Source organism: Lepidochelys kempii, chromosome 18, assembly GCF_965140285.1.
Source record: "Lepidochelys kempii isolate rLepKem1 chromosome 18, rLepKem1.hap1, whole genome shotgun sequence".
Classification (NCBI taxonomy): Eukaryota; Metazoa; Chordata; order Testudines; family Cheloniidae; genus Lepidochelys; species Lepidochelys kempii.
The window spans coordinates 14594503-14620708 of NC_136397.1; the positions used below are offsets into that span (position 1 = coordinate 14594503).

The 26206-nt window shown below is 46.3% G+C and overlaps 1 protein-coding gene across 2 annotated transcripts in view; it reads right to left on the minus strand.

Annotated features, from left to right (window-relative positions):
* The window catches only part of SPSB1 (splA/ryanodine receptor domain and SOCS box containing 1), a 68191-nt gene that overhangs the window by 35024 nt on the left and 6961 nt on the right, over positions 1–26206 (minus strand). Inside the window, exon 1 of one of the 2 annotated variants that reach the window (XM_073316760.2) lies at positions 19317–19820. The exons of the other annotated variant lie outside the window; for it this stretch is intronic. The gene's annotated coding sequence lies outside the window, so the exon portion shown is untranslated. Of the gene's footprint in view, positions 1–19316; positions 19821–26206 lie in introns of those variants that run through there. 2 annotated transcript variants of the gene reach the window in all.

The following is a 26206-nucleotide window of genomic DNA, read 5'->3' on the forward strand; positions in this document are numbered from 1 at the left end:
TGAATCACAACAAACCAGTGAATTTCACTTCTACCTGATACATGAGCTACTTGCTTGGGCAAAATTGCACTAATAGGCCAGGTGCAAAGAGCCGAGAGCAGAGGTCTAAGGAGAAGGGTATGTATATGGGTATTCCTGAGTGGAGTTTCACCATATGCCAAGATCAGATACACCAACCCCTAGCTTTTAAGAATTCCCTCCAGGGTGTTTGTCAGGATCACTTATCCCTCTTTAAGAAGTTATTGACAGAAAGTGATGGCAGTGTGTGTGTGTGGGGGGGGTGCGCGTGCACGTGGGTGCCTTGTGTCTTGCTTCTCTGATTCACAAAGGCCCAAAAGGATGTTAGATGTTTGCTTACACTAACCATTCAGCTTCTTCCTGCCCTGAAGACTATGGACACTGACGAATGTGCAGTTACAACAAACCCCACGAGACGCAACAGAGTTGAGTAACCGAGGGAGTGATTTTTAAAACAGCTTCTGTTCACGCCAATACTTAACACAACCCCCCTTTTGCCAAGTGCTTATTAAGGAGTCAACACCCTTGAACAGGCAATTAAAGTGTGAGAGCTCACACCCCCACCCCCAGGAGATCTTTCAAAGCCTGGGGAGACCATACTTGATATTCCTCATGTTACTAATCTTACAAAAACATGGGGGGGTGGGGGTGTTTTTAAAAAACTCTAAGACCATCATGCAATACGTAGTGACATTTTCTAGACCAACTAGGAGATTTAGAGTCTCACTTGTAGGAACTGGGGGAACAACCCCCCCTTAGGCCGCTGTGAAAAAAAGAGGGCACAAACTCCATTTTAAAAAGCAAAAGCCTTTTACAAGTCAGCTTTGAAAAGTAGGATACTGGTTTTGGTTCATGAGCCAGGACTCCAAGCTGAAGGAGAACAGTCCTCACTTCTGGTCTGTGTCCTTAATTCATAACCAATACTTGTACATTCGTAAGGCTCAATGATAAGTCAAGAAATGCTGGGTTGGGGAGCGGGAGGGAAAAAGAGCCGAGCCACTCAATGCCACATTAAACACTAGCTTTTGAGCCATGGCATAGGGTCAGGGAAGCAGAAGAAGGAACCTAGCCAAGTTTCCCAGTAGTAGGCATGCTGGACAGCATCCCCAGCTCCGTCCTGTGACTCAGAGGGTTCTCACCAATGAAAGGAAAAACGTGCTCAAGCATTAGAGTGCCTCCTGGTAAGGAGCCTACCCACGCACATGGCACTATAAAGCATGAAGCTGAAAACATCCACCCTCTGTGGACAGCGCCAGCCCTATTATACAAGTAGGGACAAGTTAGACAAGTGACTTGCCCACAGCTGCAGAGGAAGCGAGCTACTGAGCTGGGACTAGAAGCAGGGTGTTACCTTATGCCTCGCCACCTGTTCAGCCCATGCAGGGAAACCCAACAGGTCCACCAGAGAAGATGCACTCTTACCAGGCTTGTAGCTACAGGTCACTTTACTGCCACAGTTAAAAGGTCTTCTCAAAATTGAGGTTCATCTGCCCAGCTTCCTACCACTGTTGTGCTAGGGAATAGCTCCAGGCTGAACCACATCAATGGCATGATACTGGTAGCATCATTTTTGCACTGAAGCCCAGAATCAACTGGGAGGTGAACAAGTTGCAGGAACAGTCGGTACAACATGTGATGTCCCTCACACCAACACTTCCCTTTTAACCCCTCATTTTCCAGCCTCCTGGCTCAAGCTGTACCTGCCCCTCAGCAAAGAGGCAGCATGCTGCAGAGCAGTCAGTGTTCAGACTACGAGAGCTGAAACGTTGGCCCAAGTGTGGTCCCAGCTGCTTTGCAGGGTCAAGTTTTTAGGGAGGGGGCTGAACACCACATGGCTCACCTTGCTGTAAAAAGGATGTTTTATTACCAAAGCTGTCTGGATGGGGAGCTTTGAAATACTCCCTTCTCCCCCCACGTGAAAGTCCTGTTAAATTTAGCTTTGCAACCAAAACAAAATGAAAGCAGCATCTGCTTGGAAGAGATGAACACAAGATAAAAGGTGTCTATGACAGAAAGCTGGCTGCAGTCTCATGTTTTCTTTTCAAGTTTGAGCTGGGAAAGAAACATAACAAGAGCTGTGGAAAAACCCTTTCCAAATCCAGCAACACAGCCGGAAGGGAAGAGGCAATTACTCTTCTCCAACGGCATCAATGGCCAGGCAAGGTAGGAAGTGGAGACAGATTCAAACTTGCTGTCCCCTCTGGTGCCTATAGCTCCTCTGCTTGCTGGGGTCTGGAGAGATTTTCCCAGCCCCCAAAATAAGAGCAGTTTCCTAGGGATCTCCCTCAGCAAAAAGGAAGTCAAGTTTCATATGATGGCAGGGCGCCTCCAGAATTTTTCTGGCATGGAAGGTTTGCAACCCTGCCAGTAAGGAAAGGGAAAGCACTGGCATCTTTCCTCTGCCTAGAACGGCCTGTTCTTAGAGGAGAGTGAAGTTAGGATCATCATGGGTTTGCTGGGACATGACAGAATACAGTATTTAGACACTGCTGAGGGCTCACTGTGGTCAAGCCCAACACTGCAGTATGAATAGACAAGGGTTGCTCAGCTGCAGATACACAGTGACATAGCAGCTCCTCCCCACTCCAGGGAGGGGCCACCACCCCTTACCCTGCCGCAGCCCAGCTGCCAGTACCCCCTTGGACACACAGCACCCCTAGTATACAGGTTAATCCAGCACAACGGAGCTTACGCTTGTGCTACCAGGGGCCGACTGAGGCAGCCAAGGTGCCTTAAGAACTCAGGATTTTACACATGGCAGGCTCTTGTGAGGGGTGTTTAGGGGACTCAGTGCAGCCTCCCACGGACAAGCCTCCACCACTACACTGGTCCCCCTTGTTGTCAAATCTCAGCAGAGGTTCCCAGGATTGACTGGGCCAGCGAGACCCAATGCTCACCCCTCGAGGTGGTTGCTTCAGAACTGAAACAAGTGGGCAGGGCAAGGCAAGCTTGCCCTGTCTAGGATTTACTGGTCTCCAAAGTCCAGCATTCCCTCTCCAGGAGCAGAGTCACCACACAAAACACTCTTGCTTGCCGATTTTGCCTGCACTGCTACTATTTTTGTATGGCACTTGCAAAGCAATGGGCTGGGATTATAATTGAACCTGGAGATTCAAAAGCCATTCTAATGCTTCTGGGATAAGTAGGCAGGTCTTCCTTCCGGTACGTTTTAATGGGGCTGTTGTCCATGAGGCATCCCGGCCACCTGAGAGATCAGGCCAGGCGGTTTCCCTCAAAAGTTTCCATAGCTGAAGAACTAGGTACAGGTGTTCCCTCACCTTTTATCGCATGAGCTACCTTTTAGTAGAAATGGTCACATGGACCTCCCCCTCCAGCTTCTGTTGCTTCTTATCCCTGAAGCAGCTCCAGCACTTGTATTTGGAGTGTACTCATTTCTCATCTTCACAGTATCCAGCAGTCAGAAACAAGAGAAGTTAAGAGAGACTACTAGAAAGGGGGGAGGGATGTGATAGAGGTCTATAAAGCCATGACTGGTGTGAAGAAAGTGAAAAGGGAAGTGTTATTTACTTCTTCACATAATACAAGAACCAGGGGGTCACTCAATGAAGCTAATAGGCAGCAGGTTTAAAACACACACACCATCAACCCGTGGAACTCATTGCCAGGGGATGTTGAAGGACGAAAACATAACAGGATTTAAAAAAAAAAAAAAAAAAAAAAAGGGTAAATTCATGGAGAATAGCCAAGGACAGCGTTAGCCAAGATGATTAGGGATGCAACTGCATGCTCTGGGTGTCCCTAAGCCTCCGACTGTCAGAAGCTAGGACTGGATAATAGGGGATGGATCACTCAGTCACCCTGTTCTGTTCATTCCCCCTGAAGCATCCAGCACTGGTCACTGTCAAAAAACAGGATACTGGGTTAGCTGGACCCTTGGTCTGACCCAGCATGACCGTTCTTATGTTCAACACACCATGGCCAGCCTACTCTCAATCCATCTGCAGTATCTACTGAAAAAGGTACACACGTGCCCCTCCCATTGCCAGAGTAGCTGTCAAAGTCTACAAAGCATTTGAAAATTACATGTGGGAACCAAACAGAATTCATCCAGATGTGGCATAGACAAGTGCTGAGCAGTTCTGTCAACGTTGAGGTGACTCTCCGTCATCTCATAGCATACTGGTGCAAATACCACTGCCAGAATACACAGAAGTGACAAGTTACTCCACAGCATCTCATGGGCTGCCCAGTAACTATTGAGTAAGAGGACATTCCTGAGAGAACTCAAGACTACTCAAAAGGCAGCTCAGATTACCAGCGTACTGGAACATACACAGAAACTCCCTCGCCAAGCATGCTGGGCCGATACCTCACTAGAGCTCATTGGTCCTTCATTAGTCAAAGAGGTGGTTGAACCCTGTGTTTACCAGAATGCTTCAGTCCAATTATTTTTAAATGGGAATATGGCAGGCAGTACACACACACACACCCCCCCTCAGTGAAGAGCACAGCTCTGCACAGCCATCCAGACTCATTAGATAATACAGGACTCTTTCACCCTACCCGGAGAGGCTTACGAGAATGTAATCATGTTTGTCAAGTGCTTTTAGTAGGGTGGGGCTACTGGAGTGATTAATTTGGATTCTTACATCACCTAGCATTGCAAAGGGCTTAAGTTACCACATGGGTCAGTGACAAGACAGCTAGATTTGTCCATTTGTCTAGGTGGTTTTTTAGCTTTGCCAATTTAAGTAGTTTTATGCAAAGCAGCTTGCATCACAGGACACAAGGGAGCTCAAATTTGCATGTGCAAAAAACCTGAAGCTACTGATTCAACTGGGCTTCCCTTAGGGGGTAGGTCTACACTGGAAACCCTTCAGCTGCACGGCTACAGTGCTGCAACCCCGCCGCTGTAGCGCTTCAACACAGACCGTCACTGCGGCGATGGGAGGGGGTTTTCTGTCTCCGTAGTCCATCCAGGTCCCCTGAGAGGCAGTAGCTAGGTTGACAGAAGAATTCTCTGTCAACCTAGCAGTCTACATGGGGACTTAAGTCAGCTTAACTACACCGTGCAGAGGTGTGGATTTTTCACTCGCCTGAGTGATATAGCCGTGTCCATGTAATTTTCTAGTGTACAGCAGCCCTGAGTCTTCTCTCCTCCAACATAGTCCAGAGGGATCTGCTTGTCAGACAGCCCTCCCTCATTCAGAGAGCCTATTAAGACTGGTTTCAGAGTAGCAGCTGTGTTAGTCTGTATCCGCAAAAAGAAAAGGAGTATTGTGGCACCTTAGAGAAGGTGCCATAAGTACTCCTTTTCTTCCTATTAAGACTGAAGCCTGGACTACATGTAAAAGTTAGATACACCAAGCTGTGTCACTCAGTGGCATGAAAAGGTTTATTCCCACCTCCCTCTGGAGAGATGTCACTCAGGGCTTGTCTACACTTACCGGGGGATCAACGCATCGGTCGATTTAGCGGGTCTAGTGAAGACCTGCTAAATTGACCGCTGATCCTCTCCTGTCGAGATCGCGTAGCATGGACCCCGCGGGAAGTGGGTCTAAGCTGTGTCGATTTGAGTTACGCTATTCACATAACTCAAATTGTGTAACTTAGGTCGAATTTCCTCTGTAGTGTAGACAAGGCCTAAGCCAACCTCAGCCCAGCTGTACAGACTCTGCTAGCTCAACGGAAGGATTCTTCTATTGACCCACCTACTGGCTCTCAAGGGTTTGGATTTACTACCCTCTCCTGTTACTATCGAGTCTACACTATAGCAGCACCGTTCCTGTAGCACTTGTAGCTTAGAGATATCTAAAGAGGAGAAAGACTATGGGCCTGACGCAGCTCCCACTGAGTTGAAGGGCACCAGCTCTAGATATAGATTGCAAGACATCATAACAAGTACTTGCCTCTCTAAACCCCTTCAAGTCAACATTAAGCTGTGCCCAGCTTGTTAAATTACTTAAGGGAGTTGAACAATTTAGGCTTCCCCACGTGGTGCATTCCCTGGACTAGTTTACGTAACAGGAGCACCACCCTAGGGCAGCAAACGTAACCTGTGTAACTTGACTGCGTTACTCATAGCCATGTCAGTGTCAGGGTAAAGTGACAATATGGTCCAATAAAAGACTACCTCACCCACCAACTTCTGCTAGTGAGAGACAAGCTTACACAGAGCTCTTCCTCAGCTCTTCAGGCTCGTCTTTCATGAACAGAATGTGGACCAATAAACGATCTTACCTCACCCACCTTGCGTCTCTAACTTCCTGGCACTAACACGATGATACCATCACAGCAGACAACTTACTGTACACACTCCTTTGCATAACCTCATGCAGTCTTATATCAGCTGGTTAGAAGACATATTGCATGCTAAGCACACGAAGGCTATAAGAATTTGCTTTTTTCCCTTATGGGCTTTTTGGGGGATTACAATGGGAAGAATGCCTGGCAGTAAGACTGAAGACCTAAAAATGGCCATATTTTAGACACTTGCCTAGGGTTAAAGGAAAGTTGTTCCAGCCAATCCAGGAGTAGCCAGAAGTGAGGGCTAGTGAAGCTGTCAGGAAGAGCAAAAAGATTGTAGGAACTGGAGTTCGCTCACACTGGATGTTTGAGCTTGTTTTTTCCCTGTAAATCTCAAGTGCAGATAAGGCTTACTTGTGGATTTCCTGTACCGGAACGTATGCATGCTTGGTAGGAAAATTAAGACCAGAGTTTAATTAGCCTTGTAATACATCGACTGATGGTATAGATTTTGTTTAGCTACCTGCCAAGACAGTCTCCAATGAAGGCAGGCTGCTAGTGCACATTGTCCATAGGGTAATTGGCAAAAAAACCTTTGCCTACATAACTTCACGTGGACCTCCCCTCCAATGACAGGGAATTTTACTTCAACCCTCCAAAATAAAAATAAGAACAGTTTCCCCAAAACACATGGTCAGATCTTTTTCATGCTGCATTGTGCAACTTTAAGAACTAGCCTGCCCCTTACATTTTCACATTCCAAGTGCACCCACAATACCTCAGGGTCCTGTGTTAAGCAGTGTTTGGAGGAAGCCTCTGAAATGAACACATACACACCATGCCCTCCCTGGGACTCCTGTGCAGACTAAACTGTGGATTTCCTCTTAGAAAGGACAGAATTCCAGTACCTGTATTGAGCTAGCTGCTTTATGCCACGACTGTTCCAACGTGGCTGTCTGAAACCTTTCCATCATTACCAATGCAAAAAAAAAAGCTAGCCAAAGCGAGAAAAACAAGACAGCATCAAAGAGAGGGCAAGTATGTTTGACATGAACCAACCCCAAATCCTCTTATCTGGCATTTCACATCCGCTAGTTTTTTTTTGTGTGTTTTGTTGTTTTTTTTACAGTTCAAAGGCAAGGCAAAAAATATCCAGAGTCAACCTGTCTTCTCATAGTCATCTTAAGTCCTCATAAATCAACATACCCGTTAAGTAAACATTTAATACAAATGTTTATATAGTCACTTACTTCCTGGTGAACCAAATCATTTGAAGTGGGCCATGGAAAGTTCATGACATCAGTGGAAAGTTTCCAATTCGGAGACCAAGTTTAAAACATGTTAAGGGCATTTTGGGCTCTTTAAAGAGAGCAGCGGACATGGAAACAGCCAAAAAGAGACCTGCTGTTAAGCAAAGAGTCATTTTTAAAACTGATTCCTAGGACCAAGTGAGGAATTTAGACCAGGTCTTGTGTTCTTAGTCAGTACTTCTGCGAGATGAGTAAACAGCACAGGACCCGATGGATATGCTAGGTCATTAGGTTCAGGTTTCTGTCTTTATTAAGACTGGTTGAGGGGCTCAACAAGCCAAGCAGTTTCATCCACCCAGAGCACACTGAACATTTACCCGTTTTCAAGTTGCCACTGGGTGAGAAGCATCCACTCTAGATCAAAAGGTTAAAGTCTCTTGCCAATCACGCACATTTCAGGAGCATTCTCCATCAGGACTTCTTACTAGGCTACATCAGCTCTGCAGTACAACAGTTGGCACAGAAAATTTTCCCCAGTTTTAGAAGTCTGGTACCTGGTCCCAGCCAGATCACGGGCTTGAGTAAAGGGATGTGGTTCCCTTCCACCCTCAAAGGAATTAACACTTGCCAAAGCAACTCAGACAAGTTTGCAGTAGAGTTCAGCATTCCTCAAGAAGCCACCATTACGGGGCTACTGGACAGAGAAGGGGCAGACTCTTACCTCTTAAGTGGGGAGAAAAAAAAATCAGTATTTATAGCCTTTCTAAAAACTGAAGTTACGCCAAGCTAAGTGTGACAGTCTGGCGTTTGAGGTTAGGGCGGACTTCCGCATTTGCTCTCCAACTTCTTAGGACATGATGGAAACCTATCAAGTTAACATACCTCTTTCCAGCCAGATTCCTACAAGGACCTAGCGCACTTCCAAGACATTTGTCCAACCGCTGTTGTTCAGAGGTTGTCTCACTGGGCTGAGGTTATCGTCTGCCAGCTCCTCATTTCTAGTTGTATCTCTCACAATGAAGAGCCCAGAGGTAGTTGCTAGTACGAGACGCCGCAGGACTGGTTCTTTAAGACACCCATGTGCTAAGAGCCAGACTAACCACCACAGTTGCAGAGAGTGAGAAATCCTACAGGGGTGGGGGGAGACAGCCTCAGAAAGCCTACTCAACAGCTAGCAGAGAGGAAAGGGGACAGCCTGGCCAGCCTCCACACACACTGCTGCCCAAGCAAGCATAGTGCTGGCCTGGAGCCCTGTCAATACAGCACACCCTTTGTCAGAGGGACTCTCGTAGGCACTTACAACAGCCACACCTACAGTGCTAAAACTTTTTTTGCTACTAACACCACGCACAGAATGGGATACCTCCCCCACATCCCGATTCCCAGCTGTCATTACACATAAGGAATAGTTGGGTTTTTTTAGTGCAGGATGATCACCTTTGCTTTTGGAATGTGACCAAGGGGCTATCGCCTAGGACACGCCTTTAATGAGCATTACATCTGACAGATGCACTCTCTCTCCTGTTAAGGCACCTGGCATTGGACACTGTCAGAAGACAGGATACTGGGCGAGCTGGACCATTGGCCTGACGCAGTATGGCCATTCTTGCCCTTAAGGGAATTCACAGCAGACAAGCTTGGAGTCCTGGTCATTTTTGGCAATCAAGTCACTGCATTGTCACATGCAGATTTAGGGCGCCCTTAAGAAAAGCGTGGTTTCATGTACTAAAGTGTACTAAAATATTAGACCTCAGTCCTCCAGTGCAGGAGGAATCCTGGATTAACCTTACTGCCCTGATGTTGTAGTAGACAGCACATATTTTAACAGGCAGGGAAATAGTGGCTAGATCCTTGGGACCTAAAATAAAGTTTGGCTCCACTCATTAGAATTTAACATGAAAAGAAGGGGTGGCAGTGTGGCCTAGAAGATAGGAGCACCGGACTGGGACTCAGGAGACCTGGATTCTATTTCCAGTTTTGCCACTGGCCTGCTGGGTGACCTTGGGCAAGTCACTTTGCACCCTGTGCCTCAGTTTCCCCATCTAAGATAAAAAATAAGGCTCCTGACCCCTAAGCTACTTTGACATCTATTGATGAAAAGCACTGTAAGACTCACTGTCATTACTACTCCAGGAACTATGCCTCCAAAGCAACACCGTACCAGCTTAGAGCAGAGGTGAGTGATTAAGTATTGCTTGAAAGGTGCTTCGAAGAAGGGGCTATATGAAAAAAGTTCATATAAAGTGGTAGCCTGAAAAACTACAAAGGGCCTTTTAACCACCTTAGACTGGTTGTGTGCCAACAGCACAATAATCTATAGCAAGTATATGTTGAACAGAAGCTCTTAGTTCAGGAGTGGATTCACTAGAGAATTTCTGGAGACTAGCAAATTGATAGCTGTCCAGTAAGTCACAAGATTGTGACTTCGGGCCTTTTTAGATGAACACCCCCTTGTTTAGATGATTGGCTTCACGGGAAGCCAGAGCTTGGCACAGACCTATTTGCACAAGGGGAGCTGGGCTAGAAGAACTGAAGCTCGGGGGCAGTACTCACACCGCAGCCTCCTCCTCAAAGAAGAATCTTTCCCAATCTCCTGAACCCAAGTCAGAATTAAAATACCCTGCTCCGAGCCAAGCAAAGAGCTCTCCACTAATGCAAGTATTTAGAGATTGGCAAAAAAAGGGGGTGACCCTTTATGAAAGGCAGGGTAACAGGTGCAAACCAGACGCACCGTAGCATCTGCCGCCCAAGCACGGAGCATCTGTGCCAAAGCAGAGCATGATGAACTCCTGGCTGACAGCTTTACAAGGTCAGTGGCAGCATCATTCAGGAAGTTTGCTACTAACAGCAACAGAGTAGTAACCTTTGCAATGTCTTTTCTGTGCCCCAGCTGGGATACCAGTCTAATTTGGGCAGCCACTTTTAAGTGCTACATGAATAGGCTTATTACATAGTGGCTTTCCAGGAGACTGCCAAACTGCTCTCAGTCTGCAAAGATGAGCTGCTGTCGGTTCATCCCAGTATCAAACCCTCCACCACGGGAATACAGCTCTCACACAAAACACCCTGAAACCCCATCCCCTCATAGCTTTGATCATTCCACACACAGATCCAAAGGCTGTCTAAGGAGAGCTGCACCCCAGATGATTCTGTGTAGATGCACATGAGGTGGATTGACCAACTTTTATATTCGCCTTACAGCCAAAATGGTTAATTGCAGCGGCCTGCAAAGCCCTCTCTTTCACTGCTGACTGCCTGCCACCTGCTGGGCCATTTGCCTTGTCTGCTCAGGACTCATGGGAAAACCTGTGTTAGCAAGTGGCTCAGCAGTACAATATTGGCACATACAAGATTTCACCTGATTCTTTCATGGGTGGCCCAACCGTGCCAAGAGAACAAGATTCCAGGACACACAGAATAGGACATTGAAACAAATGCTACTGCAGAAGCCTTCTGCTGTTTGATTCTAGATTCTTGGGAGGACCCCAGGGAGCCAACCAATCAGGTGACTAAGGTCTTGTCAAGACTAGGATTCAAGGTGTGATATTAGCATGTTAGCCAGCATGCACCAATATGTTTGAGAAGTCAGTGGAAACATGGGACACTGCTTTTACACATACTAAACTGGTCAAGTAAAGCCTAATGGGGAGCTTACGAGTCAACGTGACCAGCTTCACAAGCTTACATTGCCTTGTTCTACCTACCCTAGGTTCCTGAAACACATTGGCATGTGCCAATATCACACCACGAATCTTAGTCTAGGCAAGCCTTCAACTGCATCTGCTACAGCTTAGTTGCATTTGTCTTCCCCCTCCCTCCCCCAATGAATATTGACAGGACTAATCTGGAATGTAGCGCTCTTTCCTATCATCTGGAACAGGACGTTCCCTCAAAAATCATGGCCCTTTTGAGTGGTCTGCCGGGAAAACCACTTCCGCTTTGAGCTGATTGAGAGCAGGGTGGAATCTTGAGTTGTGTTTGGCTCTTCTGTGTTTCCTGATCAGGGAGACTGAAGAAGTCAGAAGGACGTTGTTTATTGCCAAGGAAGAAGTGTGTACACCAGACACTTGGTGTTTAGAACGACCAACATGACATGGAGTCTATATCACCATGTCCCTGGAACACAATGTCTATATTTCGATATCCCATTAAGCTCACCTTCACTCCTCCCCTTCCAGGGGACCCACGGGACTTGAGCTTCAGCAGGGGCTCTCACTATGGCTGGCCACTCTCCTACCCTAGCATCCGACAAAGGAGTCCTTTCTTGATGGCAGCAATTATCTCAACCAGTCCTCTAGAGGGGTTCCAAGCTTGCCCTTACCCTTAGTAACTATCTAGTGCCAGTCCATTCCCTACCCCATCCAGGGGAGGTAGAACATGGGGACCAGGGGGCCACAGCCCCATCACTTTTTACCAGCCATAAGGGCAAGCAATGGGTGGGAAGAGTCTCAGGGGGGGAAGAGGCAGGACAGGCAGCAGCCCAGGGAAAGAGGTAGTACGGGGGGGCAGGCCCACAGTTTGGGAGCCGGTGGATCCCCCTCTTTGAGGGAGATTTGGTAACTAGAAATTCCCCCTCGCCCCCCAGCAAGGGCAAGCAATCATTTGACCATGTTCCCCAGCACGATAAGCAGCGAGCTGAAGAGTTGCTCCTGGAGTTACCTCCCTGCTAATGGAACATTACAGCTCACTTAGTCTGCGGTCATGAGCCCTGCTCTGACTAGCCTGACTTACACATCGCTTGTACCACCAATGCTTTTGCCCACAGCAATGTGAGTAGGCTTGTCCTGCAGCTGCCCAGAGCTTCCTAGAAACCAGACAGTCCTTGCCTGGGCTCCCAGTTCAGCTTATCCCTTGGCTGCTTGGCCAGGTTTTTTATTTCTTGGCCTGGGTGCGGCCTGGAATCTCACAAACCTACTTTGGGTGAACTTTTATTCGGGGATTAGGTTAGACCAAAACACCAGAGCAGTCCCTCCCCAATCAGCTCGGGTTGTGATTGGTTTGATCCCGACTACTTAGGGAAAAACGATTTCTAATGAGTTCTCTTACAGGAAGGCCAGAGGAGATTGATCTAGCAGCTTTGTTTTGAACCACTGGCATGTAGAAACTTCCCCCCCCCACACACCCATCCCCCTCCGTTCCTGCAGAGGCAAAATAGACTAATGTTTACAACTGCCTCACTCTGAAGCACTTCAGAAATCACAATTCCTGTATACTGACACACTCACAAAGCAGCAGACGAGCAGCTAGTGCTCCTGTGATGTGCCTATGCAGATCAGCGAAAGGCTATTCTGATTGGTTACTCTTCTGGGACATGGTTTCAGTAAGCTTGCTAAAACCAAACCAAACAAAAAAGATTTCACAGCTGTCCCTAAGTACAGTATTCACAATTGGGGCAGATTACAGGGACTTAAAGTTGGTCACATTTAAGATTTGCCTTTTGATTTACAAGCATGTAGAAAGCTCTTCTTCCAACAAGTGGTAATTTACTATCTTTCACCAAGGAGCCGGCTGGAATGCAGGCACATGTGTGCATGCACACACCCCCCCCCAATCAAATTTTACCCTTAGCATATCCTGTGTACTCCTTTGTGCCCCCATTTTATGCATTAGCTTCCTTTGAACGTAGTCCATTTAAACCAAGTTCTTCTGACCAGGGACCTGCCTTACTCTGCGTCTAAGTCCCTAGTACTGGGACATGCGGCTCCTTGTACAGGCACCGACTCTGGAAAGTTGGAGCCTGCAGCTCCAGCCTCAATGTGCCAGAGGGGTGCTCACTGCTCAACTTCTGGCTCTGCCACAGGCCCTGCCCCCACTCCACCCCTTCCCCTGAGCCTACCATGCCCTTGCTCTTCTTCCTTCCCACCCCAGCCTCCTGCATGCCAGGAAACAGCTGATCAGGAGGTGTGGGGAGGGAGAGGGAGGCACTGATTGGCGGGGCTGCCAGTGGGCAGGAGGCGCTGGGAGCAGGCAGGAGCTGGTGGGGGGCTGCTGACGTATTACTGTGGTTCTTTGGCAATGTACATTGGTAAATTCTGAGTCCTTCTCAGGCTCAGGTTGACCACCCCTGCCCTAGCACATTGAGAGAGCTACGTAGACACAGCACATGCAGAGGCAGCTCTATCAGGAGAGAGAGAAGGGTGCCAGTTTGAAGCTTGATCTTCACTTCTTCTGTCGGTAGAAGTACGTTGCTCCAGGGTCTGGATTTTCCCCTGAGCGACAGAATTGTCCTGATCTAACCCCTGGCCTAGACAGCACTATGTCAATGAGAGGGCTTCCGCCGTCCACATAGCTACCGCCTCTTGGGGAAGTGGAGTACCTACGCCAATAGGAGAAGTGCTCGCATCAGCAGCGGGATTGTAAGCATACACAAGCCCTGAGTGTCAGTCTCTGCAATTACTTTTCCAACATTCATTATTAGTTCTGGTCAAATGAGGCTGAGTCACTGGCTTTGGGTGCCTGGGCACTTATGAAAATGCTACTGAAGTTAAACCAGGTCACCTTGGGATGGTCACATTATTGAGCCCACCCCCCACTAAAACTAGAACCTTGCCTCCTTAATGAGACGCTGTTCAACTACACCGGGCTGCTCCCATCACCGGCTCAACATTCCAAAGGCATGTGCTCCACCGGGATTGGACAAGTTCAGGGGCACTGGAACGAATGGTGTAGCAGCTTAAAGTAATAATAGCGTGGCTTCCATAATATGCAGGGTTTGCAGTGTTGCTCAATGGCTTTCAACACTCCTGCTAAAAAAATTTTTTTTTAAAATCGTTCTGGCATCCTTCGTCTGGGAGTTTAATCAGCAGCTTGGAAAGAACATTTAAATTCTGCCTGGCCCAACTCACCAACTCATCCTTCTTTCGGTAGGCACTGCAGATACACAGTCCTGGGGCCTGACTGCTCTATGCCCCTGCAGATTTAACCAACTGAATTGTGCACAAGTTGTACAACCTGAGCTGAAGCCTCACTACCATGAGGTCCTGGTAGGCTCTGGAATCCATGAGTTAGAAAGTTGGGGCAGGTCAACATAAAGTTGCATTGTTATAATTAAGAGATACCCTGATTTCTGTTGAAACAAAGCTTATTTTAGCTTGGCTCAGCTTATTAGGAATCTCTTTCAACTAACCCAACAATGCCACTCAAGCCAGAGAAGAGTCCACATGGGTTTGCAGCAGCTTAAATTAGTAAGTCTTTTTAAAGACAGATTTTAAACCAATGCTGCTTTTTTGCACAGAAAAGGGCTTGGTTTCATCCTTCCCTTGCTTATGTTGGATGTTGACAATTTGTGGCTTGAGTTCTCTTTAAAACACAGTCATTCCTAGAAGGAATATCGTAGAGTTACTAACTGGCTTTGTACATTTATGGTGTCAAGGCCCCATTTGGGATCTCCTCATGATATAGATGCTTGACATGGCAACATGCCAGAGATCTAAAGAAAGCACCCCTGGCATCTATGCAACTGCTGCAGAACAGAAGACTTCTCATCAAATTCCCTTCCCAGCTGGGAGAGAAAGCCCTTGTTTGGCAACTCCATATTCTAACACATAGCCACCTTCTGCCCCAGTGCCCTCAGATAAGAAGCAGGCATGTTTGTACATTTAGAAAAAAAGAGTAAAATCCCATTTCCATCCCAAGATTATAAAAGTCCTAACAAGACAACTTCATATATTAGCAGGGCTACCATCGTGAGCTGCCTGCTTCTGCAGTCTGCTAGCAGAGCAACAATCTAAACCTCAGAGAATTTAAAAAAGGAGTTTGTTCGAAGTCAACAGGGCTCTCTGCAACCTTGTAATGGCAATAAAACAAAGTGCATACAGATGCCAATTTCTGCATGAAGACTGGGAAAAGGATCTCATCTGAAGAGCTTCTTTGGTGCTCCATTTAATTAGTCCCAAGACTAAGTAAGCTTCACATGTGAAAGATCTCTGAACGACATTGAAGTTGTGAGAAAATAGTGGGAAGAATTTTTTGGATGTGAGTTGGGAAAGAATTAGAGCCAGTAGCACAGTGTTTTTTTCCTACATCTGTGAAAGGGAAGAGATCCCATTTCTGAAGCTTGTTTATATTACAGTAACATCCACAAACCCCCAGAAGGGACTGGGCCGCTCGCTGCATTAAGTTCATAAGTGAGAGGGCTGTCCCTGCCCCGCAGAGCCTACAATTGAGAGCAAGTAGGGATGCACCAGATCAGAATAGCCACAATGCACAAGTATACTAAGGATGGCCTATACCGTTCCAGCATGAGTCAGGAAGGAAAGCAGCCTGGCCCTGGTAGGGTCTGCAGCTGAAAGCGGTCCTCAGATTATTTCTAGAGAGAACATACAGCAAAGATTCCTTCTGCGCTCAGGAAAGAAGAAGCTAGAGTATTAAGGGATGCCTTCCCCTCCCATTCGAAGCTATGTTGATGTGTCCCAGGGAAGAGACGGCACACCAAAATATAGCGCAGCACCAGATCAATCCAGACTGTCCAACTCTCGTAGAGAGAAGCTGCATTTCCTTTATCAAATGTTTCATTTGATGGTAACCCTGCCACTGGTGCCAAGGTCCTGCTCACAAGGCAGCTGTTCATCAGTTTTTAAGGAAGCCTGGGTTAGAATGGCAGGAACTGTACACATGATATATTTTAAAACCCAAATTATCTTCCTTTAGTATGCACAGCGTGCCGAGAGATGTCGAGAAGACTTTTCCCGGAACAATTTCACTTGCTATTGATATCTTCCAATAAGATATAATCTGTTTTTACATATGCTGCTTATTTTTTGCATCTCACACTGCTTAGACAATGAAGAGGCTTCTAAACCAGTTTCACTTTCAGGTTATCATGCACCAGCACCAATAGCCCAGGGCTTGCAGTGCTATCCCCGTAGGGGAATGCAGCACACTGAAGTCCAAAGCCTCATTTTCACTTATTTTAAAAGTTAAGTAAATATTTCTAGCAGAATCCAGTTTGAGAGAGCAAAAGTGCCTTCATTTTGGGCCACACCTGCCTATCAGGGGCCCTTCTGTTGCATGGCCCAAAAGACAGGTTTCCTTGCAGAGCTGGTTTCCTTGGTTGTCCCCTTTGCAGCCCATCAGTCCCCTTGCAAACAAGGCTAACTTCATGAAGTAAATCTAACAGCAGTCTGGGTCTAATTTTTGCAGGGCTCCATGTGAAGGGATACAAAACATCAGCCTAATGTGGCAAAGGAGCCCAAATCAAGGGAAGTCAATTGTTAAATTATTATGTAGTCAGAGGAGAATGGGCCACAGGAGATGGATCACTTAAGGATTATCTGTTCATTCTCTCTGGAGCACCTGGCACTGGTCACTATCTGAAGACAGGATACTGGGTTAGATAGATCTTTGGTCTGACCTAGTATGGCCGTTCTTATGTTCTTATATTCTAATAGTGCAGTCCTGAGAAGTGCAAGGCATTTCACAATAAAGGCTAGCCAACCTAATACCCAGTCTCCCACTTTGGTCAGTGCTCTCGAGGTCTTTCTAGCCCACTCCTTAAAACTCCATGCTTTGTAATTCAACTAATATTAGTAGGGCTTGACAGAATTTGTTGCTGTTTTTTTAACAAAAATCAACATCAATGTTCTCCATCAAAATTAAGTTCTATTTTTATCGAGGTAAGTTTTCATAGTTGCAGGAAGTTATGGGTCAGACAAGACTAAAGAAATAAAAACTTTATAAACATTAACAGTTTCAAAAATCACATCAAAATATACAAAGTAACTATCCTTAAATCAAATTTTAACAAGTTCTCTAGAAGCATTCTGCTTACTTTGCCCACTTGTGAGTTTTAATTATCGATGGACTTTTTTAATTGGTTTGCGCGTACACAGTGAAACTGATGTTCATTGACATTTACTGATAGAAATCTAATCCTGCCAAGCCTTGTCATATTGTATTTGTCTGAGCCAGACTGCAAACATTTCAGCACAGGCACTGGACATGCTGGCCTGGTCTACACTTACAAGTTTTACTGGTATAACTATTTTGGTCATGGGTGGTTTGTTTTAAAGCAAATATTTATCCTGCTAAGGGCTCTAGGATGGATGCCGTTATAACAGTATAAAGATAACTTACATACTATAGCATGTTTCAGAGTAACAGCCGTGTTAGTCTGAACCAGAATGAGTTATGCCAGTACAAGCAGTTACACTGGTTTAAACTACTAGAGCAGTCAGAATAGCAGATTTTTCAGTTCCCAGGCAATCCCAAAAAAACTGGAGGGGGAAATTGTTGTGTGTCAAAACTAAATTTTTTTTCAAGCCCAAAACCAATTGTTGTTTTGACTCAGCTTTATGTGTAAGTGTTTAGACGTTTCCTTTAAGTTGAAGTTAATTTTGAATCACTGACACTTTTTAAATTTTATATTTTCTGACCAGAAACAATTCAGCAGAATTGACAGTTCGTGGGGAGCCCGGGGGGGGTGTCAAAAAGTTTTACCGTGCTTGAACGACTTCATCTACACTGGTGGTTTTGTTCCCCCCCCCCCCCCGACGTGCACCACAAAGCTTTCTAGGGTAATCAAGACCCTGATACAATCCCATTTAAACAATTCAATTTTTTTTTTAAACACACAGTAAAGGGCCTAAGTTTAAATTCTACCCCAGACAGACAGTAGGGGTTAGTTTTTTCTAACGTGACAGGTGTTGGCAATACGATTGTAGTACTACAGTAACCTAACGCAGCTGCCTGTGGTAAGGGTGGGAGAAAAGCACACTGAACTGTTGCCACTGCATAAGTTTGAACAGAAGCCAGCATCCAAATCATGCCCAAGAGGCACTAAGGAAGATCAGAGGCCACTTTTAAAAAAAAAAAAAAAAAAAAAAAAACACGACAATATTCACAGGCTTCTACAGACACAGGCCGATACACTCAGAACCTACAGCCAGTTTACCGATTTATAATCGCATCAACTTTATCTTGCTTCGAGGGGGAGTTAGTTTCAAGCATGGTTTTCTCTATACATGAAAATTTGGTTTTTTCAACCAGCCAGCCATGCACAGACCATAAAACAATCAGGAATAGGCAGAGCACATGAAAAATGGCTTCTCTACATTTTTATATTGGGCTTATGCAGGAGATGTGTGCTGGAGTGGACAGTCAGTACAATGGCTGGACGTTTACAATAAGCCAGTCAGAGAGGCACGTGCAACAAACAAGAATAATGAAATTATTCATTCAGAAATGAACAAACAAGAGCTTTTCCTTGTAAGTTTAGGATACCATTCTCTAATTAAAACACTGAGAAACCAAACTTGTGTGCCCACACCCACTTTCCAATCTTTTTCACCCAGTTGTTTTTAAAGTAACCTGTGTGGACTTCAGTGTCCCTTCCACATAATTTCCCATTAGAAATAGTACAGTTCTAATTCCCAAAAATGTTTGTCTCACCCTAGCATTTCCACATACACCTCCACGAACAAGGTAGTTGTCCATATTATTGGACATGAGAGTCACAAGCAGCAGACTCTCCAGATATTGGAGAATGGCAGAACTTCTCCAGCCAACATAGTTAAAGCTTCCTCATGTTACACAACAAGCATTTGATGCCACTAGATTTTATGAGCCTAGCACAGGAAGAAAACCCATTAATTTTTGGGGGATCAGAGTCACTTCTAAGCTCTGGAGGGACCCTGAGTTTTAAGAAGATAGATCATACACAGAAGGTTGCATTAGGTGATATTCCTCTGGGAATAATGTGCTTATAAGAGACAAGGGGTTTTAATTCATAGAATATCAGGGTTGGAAGGGACCTCAGGTGTCAGCCAGGAGTGCTCAGCCTAAAGGCACTGCTACTGATCTATCAGAATCACGACTGAATGGGGAAAAGGAGGAAGAACAAACCTTCAGGATGACAACAGCTCAACCATCCTCTGAAGTCAGGGCCTTCTTTTAAAAGGAAGGGAAATGCAGAGTGGTCCAAGCTTTCTGGTTAGAGGAGCAACAGTAACTCAGATGTTGAGTTTTGCAGTCTGGTTTAAGTCTTCAGATTTTTCTTCCACTGGCTAATGGCTGGGGATTTAAGTTCCACTTTCCTCCCTTAAGAGGGGTGTTGAACACCAGGAAATGCAGGCCCAACAGCACTGGTTACATCCATGCAAACACTGAGCAAGTTTGTGGACACCTGAAGCCAGTCTCACACCAGTTGTCATTCTTCTCCCATCTCCCTTTCTAGTACAGGCTATCAAGGGCTGGCGGTGCAGTGGTTCTCCAACAGAGGCTCAAACCCTGCGCACTTGTGACCCAAGCAACCTATGAGCCAGGAATTAAAAGCTACGCCAGGATTTATACGTTCTGTTTATCAGCATGTTTGCTTGAGGCATCAATCCCAGTTTCCTTTCAAAGGAAGTTTATTGTTAAGGCTTGCACTGAGTCAGAAGGTTTCGAATATTAAAAGAAACATGTTTCAGTCTTCAGGACGGCTATTTTGCAGCTTAATAATGAGGCTGCCGCAGAAACTCACCAAGCCATGCTGATGACTCACGATCCATAGGGAAGGGGAGGGCTAGAAGGCAGGTGACATCCAAGAAAGCCTCTGCTGCAAGTATCCTTGCTTATCTCCTCTGAATGATGTCAGGAACGCATCCAAAAAAAATTCCTTCCCACTTCTGTCTTGCCATGAGCCAGCGTCCAGAAATGAGGGTGGAAAGGCTTCCGGCATGCACCAGCAGTTCCAGGCAGCATGCTCTAGCCACAGTGCCCAGCTCCTGCATTTCCAGGGTGTCGACAGGATTGATTCATTCCCCCACCCAGTCAAAATGAGTCCACACATCATGAGAAATCGCCCACCAAAACCAAGCAACGCTGCTTCCTGCATTAGCCAGAAGGCAACGCCGCGCAAATCAGCAGCATACCAACTTCAATTCTCCCAACAGCCTGGCTCAGCAGATTTCTCCTTCTGTAAAGACAGGGCTGACGCATTAAGGGACCTGTTCAAGGCCACACAGCAAGTCAGAGGTACAGCTGAGATTAGCCTACAATTCCTCCTGGCTCCCAGCCCTGTCCTCAATCCACTAAGCCACACTCCCTTGGGGCAAGCTAATGCTGCCAGAATGCTACAAGCACCAGTGGCCAGAGAACCCTGGACCTAAAAAGCCCAATCTCAGGCACAGCACCACGCTGCGAATGCGATGGTCACTGGCGACTGAGTGAGCATCTCTCTCATGCATCCGTCTGTCCCTTTAGCAGCAGCATCCCTGACCTCCCTCCACATACAGGGGTTCTTCCACCAACGAAACCCCTCTTATGAGCACATGCTCCCCTTCTAGATCAACAGCACACCAGGAGCCAGTTTGCAGGCAGCCTGATGGCGCAGAGGACTGATGAGATATGCAGTATTTCACCTCTAAGTCACAGCTTTATACCCAGATTGGTAGGGACAGAGTTGTTACTGTGCTGTAGCTATTCACCAAGTTGGGTGGGTGCGAGCGAGGCCAGCATATGCCTTTAACACCAGTCAGCCTTGTTGGGGAGAGGTCAAGGACATCAAAGAAGCCTTCAACCCCTAGAAATGATCCTTCTAGGTCAGGGCTGAGGAAGCTCATGTTGCTGCAGATTCAATAGTGCAGAAAATGGCATCATTGATCGAGCCCCTTTCAGCACCATTAAAATCACAGATTTAACCTCTCCAATATTCCACAGACTAGACCCACTCCTAGCCCTGATCATACATCTTTAAAAGAGCACTGTAAGCCGAACTCATGTCTCTTCACTCTTAGAGCACTCCTGGAGAGTTCAGGCTGGCGCCAGCCTCAACAACACTCATTTGTTAACTCCGGTAGGGTTTGCCTCGAGATTGTACCAAAGCTGCATTAACATTTTAGTTTCCAAGACTGCAGAATTGTTATGACTAGAGTGAGAGAAGCTAATTAGAGTGTCACTACTATGGAGCCTGCCACCATGTAAACCTGTCACAATACAGAGTAACTGCAACCCACATTTCATCAGAGCCAGGAAAACCTTAAGTTCAGAGGGAGGTGAAGCCTGTCCACTGGTCAGACCAAAAGCGACCAAGTCTAGAAGTGCCACCAACTCCCTGTATCTCGTTGCAAGCAAGTCTCAGTTTCCCTCTGTTCCAGTCAACCAAGCTGGACAACTAGGTGCAACTTAGGATCATCTTGATAGTGAACTTCTAAACTCTTTTGTATGCTGAACAGACAATGGCCTTTGCTCTGCACAGCCCTACACTGGTCAGGAATGATACCCCTCTACAGCATCTGGGACACACAACACTGGAGCCAGTCATCCGCTGGAGTGTAGTTTGCTGGAGGAATTCACTCTTAGATCTAGTCTACACTGAAGTTAGGTGGACATAGCTATGTCAGTCCAGGGGATAAGAAACACCCCCACAAGTGCCATAGCTATCCCGACCTAAACCCAAGGGCCCAGAATGCTTCTGTCAAGTTAGCTACCATCACTCGGGGAGGGGGTGTTCCTAAACAGCCTGGCAAACCCCGTCTTTTGGCACAGGCTGTGTCTTGTCAGTGTAGACATACCCGGAGTTACTTTGCATCACCTCTGCCAGTAAAATTATATAAGTGCATAACCGCATATTATCAAAGCCATATTATAAACTATTTCAACACACGTGTACTGTGCAGTGTAAACATACTACATAAGATTGTGGGAAAACACCAATCCTATTCAGCATTGATAATTAGTCTACTGGACCATGCTATTTCTAAACACAGAAATGGAAGCCAGGACCTCCTGGCATACTAGTCCTGGCTGGGCCAACAGCCCCCCCCAGTGCTCCAGACCCACTAGTTAAGTCTGGAAACAGACAAGTTTAACATCCGATAGATATTTGCCTACCTCACAGATTGTTGTGAAGTGGTTTATACAGAATGCATGCACACACAAGCTAATTATTAAATGCTACCGCTGCACCTTTCAGTCAAGGATCCAAGTCATTTACAAACACTGCCACAACCCCTTCTGTGAAGCAGATACACCAACCCCTTTTTACAATCAGGGAAACTGAGGCACAGAGATTAAGTAACATTCCCACGGTATCACACCACAGGAGAGCCATTCCCACGGTGTCACACCACAGGAGAGCCATTCCCAGGAAAAGGAATCAGACATTCTGGTTCCCAGTCACACGCGCCTAACGCTGAAAAAATTAAGTAATTCTGTGGGCATGTTTCCTCCTTTACATACCAGATGCAAAGCCACGTGTAGCGCAAGGCTGCATTCTTTGGATCCTAGTCATTTCAGACACCCTAGAGCTCTCCTCCACAGTTAGGCTGTGAAAGAACAGAGCCTCCTCAGTTGTTAAGAGAAGGCACCACTTCCAGAAGCCCTGGTCAGCACAGCAAGAGGCCTGCAGGAAAGGGGAGAGTTCGGACAAACATGCCGTGTCACGGTTCAGGGCAACTGCACCCGTATTTCCCCCTCTATGGCCCAGCAAAGGAACCTGCTCTAGTAGCCTGGCTCCTCTCGTCTCCTCCCGCACTTCTGTGCGGCCTGGAAATGGGCCAGTCAGTTCACCGCCTACACTGTGAATCCCCAGCAGTTGACTGCACAGCAAGCCTGCTTGGCCTTCCTTCCTTGGAGGCTACAAACAGTGTAATTATCCCAGTTACCACACAGCCCTTTCTAAGCGTTATTCTTCATGTACCAGCATTGACAAGGTACATTAACAATAAAAACCTACCTGCAAGCTGATAGCTTGCCAGAGATCACCCCTGACTGCAGCAAGGGCTCTGGGATGCGGAAGGGTCCTTCAAACACCAAGCCCTTCTGAGGTCATAAGTACATAACTGGCTTGGCTCAGAACAAGCACGGACTTGAATCTGAGAAGCACTCTTATCCAGTTTGAGCCTTTGAGTTTGTCCGTACATAACAGGTGATCAGCAGACAATGGAACCTGCTCCCTGAGGAGAAACCCAAAGGACTGGTCCGGAGATCAGAAGTTACCTTCCCGGCCTCCCAAGTACTTCCTAAGTCTCCCACTTTGCTTGGTCTGTCTAGCCCATTGTTTCACAGAGTCCTTTGAAGCTCATAACACTTCCCAAAGGTTTACACCGGCCACATCTCCTAAAGAAGTTACACACAATCCTACAACAATACAAACATTTGCATTTTGAATACAATGAGCTCCTAAAACACTTAAACTTAATTCAATAAGGTTTGTCACACAGGATTTTCCCAAACTAGCAAGCTAGGTGCTCACAGGCAGAACGTTGGTCAGAACAGTCTGAAATTTGCTTGGCTCAAAGGCTAACCTGATGAACTGTTTGAGCCGACTAAATGGCGGTACACTTGTCCAGCCATCTCAAATAGATTGAGGTTAAGCCAGCACTAGGAAATATAGGTTTAAAGCTCACTGGACTCAAGGAAAATGATGAAGTGTTTGGAATAGCAACTTGCTACCCTATACTTCCAGCTGAGGAGAAGTCAAGCAGCATGACTGTGACTAAGCAAGAGCTGGAGATGGGAAAAAATGTGCACACTGTGAGTCAGTACAGTTCTCCCAGCCTTTTGTGGGAAGGGGTGTCCGACACCGGAAGAATGGCCTTGCAGTTAAGGCAGGGGACTGTGGAGATCTGGGTTCAATTCCCAGCTTTGCCAGAAACTTCCTGCGTGAAGTCAGGCAAGTCACTTATTACAACTTAGTTTCCCCTCTGAAAAACAGACTTCCCCAACCACTCATTTCTGAGGCAAGAGGGCCATGCAGACATCCCCCTGACTGTGATACTCTTTCCCTCCCCACAGAATGGCGACAGAGCATAACCTATCAACAGCTTATTTTTAAAGCTTGCTCTAAACAGGACAGAGCTGGCTTGCAGCCCAGTTTAGTGCTCTTTACCCCCTCACAACCATGTCCAAGGTTCAGCAGAGAGCAAACAACTGCTTGCCCAACACGCGCCAGAGGCCTCACAAACTGGATTAATATACAGACCCACTGCATTTTGGTGGAGTTTCTTCATTCAGCTGGAGCGAGCTAGCTGCCAGCAGAACCTCCCACTGAAACGCAGGCCTTGTCCTCGGTTTAATGGCTGTTCGACTGGGGCAACCTGTGTGTACACGCGCTTCAGTTTAGGGGTGGCTTATTTCAGCTTAAATAGATTCCTAACTGACTTAACCTAAGCCAAACTAAGTGTGTCCACACAAGGATTTCTAAGAGATTTAAGTGAAACCAGAGGAGCATTCTTGTTAAAACAAAGTCTCAGTGATAAGATTAAGCAATAATGGAGAGAGAGGGGAGCACCTGTATCAGGGCTTTTACTGCAGTGGTAAATGGCTCCCTGATCCTGGCAGCCTCCCACCAACCAGGCTATTTATAGCTGATGAGTGCTAAGTGAGCTGCTGAAGGCAGCAGTATCCATTAAGGAGAGAGGACATCCATACGAGCCCTCGCTCTTGCTGCTGAACCCGATAAGGTTAACAAAACCCCAAAGGAATAGAGAACTGTCCGAGAATCTCCGAAACACAAGCACCACTCAGGCCCTGGCTTACATACTCTATCAGACCAACAAAGACACATGAAATTCAACCATCTCTCTCCACTCCATTTCAGATTCCAGAGAACTACTGTTGCAAAATGCTATTATCCCTATTCAGTTATCAGCCTGCACCCACAAGGACATTCCTTCCAGCACAGTTTGCTGGTGCTTTGCTTCTAACAAAGACATCAAGCTATAAATTTTTCAGTGGCTCCAGCCCTGTGCCTCACCACTGACTAGTATTTTGAATGAAGATCTAGGCTAAACATAAACCAAAAGGACGCAAGAGGCACTGGCTGAGGAAGCTCTTTGTGACGGAAAGCGGGAATAATCGATCCATCAGGATAACTTGAAACTGGTCAATGAGTATGGCTCTTTCCATTAGCCTATAAATAAATGATTGCTAAGTAATCAAGCAGCTGTAACCTTGTCTGGAAGTCACATGTGACCAGCTCTGCTGGAAATAACTCCCTAAATCTTTAAGATCTCAGTAGAAGGAGAATAGACTTATTCTCACTACTTTGTTGCCTGGTGGCTAGAAGGAGGAATGGTCATTTTTTATCATAGTATCCAGAGAACACAAGGACTGTTCATCAAAATGAAGTAAGGAAGTGGGTTCCAGGAAACTTGTGTCAATCAGAATTATCCATGGCTTTATCTACTCTTGTACTGCTTTAACTACATCAGTACAGTTAAAGCAGTTCCCCAATGTGAGCACAGTTACAGTAATATAAAAGTGATTTATTCCAGTTAAGTTTACTCCCCCTTCTTGTGCCGGAATAAGTTATACCAATATAAGGCAGTTTTATACCAATATAGCTGTGCCCATACTAGGGGTTGTACAGGTACAACTATTTTGGTCAAATGAAAGTCACACCACTAACCAAAATAGTTATGCTGGGAAAACTGAGTTTAGACCAGATCTTCACTTCTGCCCATCCCTTCCCCACCCAATAGAAGAAAAGCCCTCTGTCCTAAAGGATGCTTTAAACATACAAGAACCTTCTTTCCTTCCCACCATGCCCCTCTCATCTGGAAAAAAAAAACCCTGGGCAGTTTCAGTGCTTCAGAACCCACACTTCAAGAAGGCTACAAGTCCTCAAGTTAGTACAACTCCAGCTCTGCATCCAGATGTTTTGGGAGGCAGTTATCTAAAGTCCTGTCTTTATTACCATCATGCACGCACACACAGGGCAGCTGTGCAACACATCTCCCAACCCCCACTTACAGCTACACTGCCACAGCTATTTAAGAAGATGTACCAAGGACAGCACCTATTGTCTT